Source organism: Trichechus manatus, unplaced genomic scaffold (assembly GCF_000243295.1).
Source record: "Trichechus manatus latirostris isolate Lorelei unplaced genomic scaffold, TriManLat1.0 scaffold00127, whole genome shotgun sequence".
Classification (NCBI taxonomy): Eukaryota; Metazoa; Chordata; class Mammalia; order Sirenia; family Trichechidae; genus Trichechus; species Trichechus manatus.
This window is the reverse complement of record NW_004444063.1, coordinates 2,921,232-2,925,247: the sequence shown is the minus strand read 5'-3', so window position 1 is coordinate 2,925,247 and position 4,016 is coordinate 2,921,232.

Below are 4,016 nucleotides of genomic sequence, written 5' to 3'. Positions count from 1 at the left end.
GAAAGACAACGCTGGCTTAGTGATGCGGCCGGGGTAGGGGGAAAGGGATGGGCACTGAAAAAATAGATGAAATCCTAATGAGCTCATTTCCTAACCTGTCAGGGTGGCAGCCTCCGGGAACGGAGGGAAGCCCTTGGAAGTGCCCTGTACTCCCAGGAAACCGAATGCCTGGGGCTAAGACAGGGGCCTAGAACCCCAAAGAGGGTGTTGGGAGAGAGGGCTATGGGGCCACAAGCACTTCTAAGTTGGGCCGCTTCAGGAGGCCTCTAAGGCAAAAGTCAGGGGAAACCAAAATTTGAATGTTAGCTACCTTTGCTGGCCACAACCCTTACCCAAGCTAGGTCATCTCCCCAAGTTCTTGTCTTGCTCATTACAGTTTATACTTACATACACTTACCTGAAAAGCGGTTTGCAATGGCTGCTAACCTAAAGAGTGGCGGTTCCAACTCACCCTGGAGCTGTGGAAGAAAGGCCTGATAATCTGCTTTCCTAAGAGTCGGAATCACTTGACGGCAACAGCTTCGTTTTTAATGGCTGTGAGGCGGGATTGACTTGTGGGCAACGCGTTTAGTTTTTCATTGTGTGTGTGTAGTTATATGATTGATTAACATCAGTTCCTGAGGGAAGGGGCGGGGTCAGCGCTGAAGCATCTAAAACAGTACACAGCAACGAGAAGGTGTTCAGTAAACACTTGTCCACCGACAGACTATTATCCCTTGAGGAAGCAGGTCAGAGTATGGTGTTTGACTGTAGTTTAAGAGGCACCTATAACTGAGGAGCCCTGGTAGTGCAGTGGTTAAGAGCTTGGCTGTTAACCAAAAGGACAGCAGTTTGAATCCACCAGCTGCTCCTTGGAACACTATGGGGCAGTTCTACTCTGTCCTGCAGGGTCGCTATGAGTCAGAATTGATTCAATGGCAAGGGGTTACTACCGTGAGCAATGGCAACCGATTACTACCGTGAGAGACATTTGGATTTTGACCTGCTTTTGGTTTGGACCCCCACTTGGTTCTTGGCAGTGATATGGTTTATTACAAAACTTGGTGGTGTAGTGGTTAAGGGTTTGGCTGCTAACCAAAAGGTCAGCAGTTCAAATCTGGCAGGCACTCATTGGAAACCCTATGGGGCAGTTCTACTCTGTCCTATAGGGTTGCTATGAGTGGGAATCGACTTGACAGCAATGGGTTTGGTTTTTTGGTTAAGCACACATTGGTGACTTTAATTCTCCCTGCCCCAGGGGCTGCCGTATAGACTTGATGTATCCCTTTAAAGCTTCCATTCCAATGCCCTCACTTCACCCACCACCTAGCTCCTCATTTTCTCCTTTCAGCCCACTTGAGAAGGGGACTGTGGTGCCCTTTGTGCCCATCTGTCACAGTCAATCCCTTGCAGCAGTGGTCTGGGGTCTGGAGCAACAAGAGGTAGTAACTCAGAAACAGTCTGGGCAGTGCACACTGTACCTAGGCCACTTGCTGAGGACTCAAAGTCTGCAGAGAGATCATCAGCTGGTCTTATGCACAATTTGCCCTGCTGTGTGGATGGGTAAGAAGCGCATGATGCCCTTCGCTTCAGTGATGAGATACAGGTGCCAGGATTTACCATTTCACTGAGACTGGAGGGGGTCCTAGGGGGGTGCAAAAGGTTCACGCCAACTCCTAACCTAAAAGTCAGTTTGAACCCACCCGGCGGTGCCACAGAAGAGAGGCCTGGCAATCTGCTACCATAAAGACTACAGCCAGAACCCTGTGGAGCAGTTCTGCTCTGTAACACATGGGGTTGCCATGAGTCAGAATTGACTCATGAGAATGGGTTTGTTTTTTGGTTTTGTACCTAGCTGGGTAGTGGCAATAACCCCAAAATAAACTGAAGTGTTTTGATGGCAAATGGATGCTGGAGGGCCCCACACGGGACAAATGTCCACCTCCCCTGGCAAAACGGGCACTGACTCTCTAACTGGGCTGAAGAGCCAGTAGGCTGCTCTAGAGTGTCAAGAAGTGCAGGCTTCAGAAGTGGAGATGAGGACTGGTGTGGGCAACCTCAGGCGTTCTTCCAGCCCTGCACTGGAATGAATGCTTATGGCGGGGGTGGGGGAGAGGGTGGTGGGGGGAGGGGACGACGGATATTATCACATTGGTTTTCTCACTTTTAAAAAAAATTGTAGTAAAAATAAATATAACACAATATATGCCAATTTAATATTTTTACATGTACATTTTTATAACCCGCCTCCAAAAAAGAAACCACACCCATTGCCATCAAGTTGATTCCGACTCATAGCAACCCTACAGGACAGAGTAGAACTGCCCCATAGAGTTTCCAAGGAGCATCTGGGGAATTCGAACTGCTGACTTTTTGGTTAGCGGCCGTAGCTCTTAACCACTACACCTCAGGGTTCCCTACATTTTTATGCTGCACTGTAAAAGGACGGCTCCTCTGAACCTTTAGCTAATAACCAGAAACCACAGCTTCCACGCAGGCCACCAGAAACACAGAACCAGGCTTGTGCAGTGAGAAACGGGACAGTCTAGGTTTACAGTGTGTTCCTGCCGAGGGTTTACTTATCTGCCGCCTGAAACTCATACCTGGTTCTCCCCAGCCAGGAGCTCTGCTGCGATTTCAGAGGGGAGGGGAAGGCCTCTCCAGCACCCTATTTCTTGCCATTGAGTCCTGGTCAGGCCGAGCAATGTTTATTTACGCTTTTTGCAGGAATTTTACCACCATCTCTAACAAAGCCTGTTGTGAGAAATGACTAGTTTTAGCTGATGCAGGGTTCAAGACGTGAATTCTGTTTTCCTTCTGTGCACTAGAGTCGCTCCGCTAGAGTCATCATTAATGTTGGCGTCCACCAAGACACGGGAGGTGGCAAGCTCCAGAGAGCCTTGTGTGCCAATCACCATGTACAGGTGGGACTTAATCCATTATTTCTGAAACAAACTGTTACGTCGTTGAAGAGATCCTAATAGTCTCTTACCATGAGGGGGCTTAAAAGGTTTTGCCTTTAATAGTCAAGTTTTAAGTATCTTGAGGTGAAGAGTCAAGAATGGGAGGAATTTAACCACCCAGAGTTGTGGGCTAGCTGTGAAGGTAGGACCCTGGAGCCTTGTTTGGGAAAAAGACTCTTTGAGGGTGGCTTAACCAAAGAGAGAAGAGCAGGTTGTGTGGATGGGAGAAGGGGATTGGGAAAGGACTGGAGGAGGCGCCCAGAGCCCTGACTCTCCTCTGGAAACCTGGAAATACTTACTTTTAGAGAAAACCATTTGCAGTCAAGTGAATTCTGACTCATGGTGACCCCAGTGTGTCAGAGTAGAACTGTGTTCCATAGGGTTTTTTTTCAATGACTGATTTTTTAGAAGTAGATTGCCAGGCCTTTCCTCTAAGCACCTCTGGGTACATTCAATCATCCAAACTTTCTGCTAGCAGCCAAGTATGTTAACCATTTGCCCCACCCAGGGAATCCTTTTAGAGAAAAACCAAAACAAACAAACCCGTTGCCTTTGAGTCGATTCTGACTCATAGCGACCCTTTAGGACAGAGTAGAACTGCCTGTAGGGTTTCCAAGGAGTGGCTGGTGGATTCAAACTGCCAAACTTTTGGTTAGCAGCTGAGCTCTTAACTACTGTGCCAAAAGGGGCGTGGAAATTGTCCTGGGAGTGATTCCCAGCCTGTGGAGGTGTTCTGGCGAATCCTAGCAGAGCTGCCTTCCCTCTGGTTGGGGTTCCACTCTCCATCATTTTGCTTCAGGGTTGGTCTGGCTGCTGCTGCTGCTCTCTCTCGTAACAGACCCCCCATCAGACCAAGTCCTTTCTGTTGGAATAAGAAGACAAAGGCTGGCCTCTGAAGAGGAGCTTCTTTGTCTAAATATTTACCCTGTTGTCCTGATTAATCATTAAGATGCCCTTTGTGTGGCGCTGCACGGGCACAATCATTCACCCCCAACCCACTGTGCTTGATGTGGCCGGTGGTTTAGGAGGGAGGCTGGAGCAGCCCCTCAGGCCTGCACAGAGACCCAGGGGTGG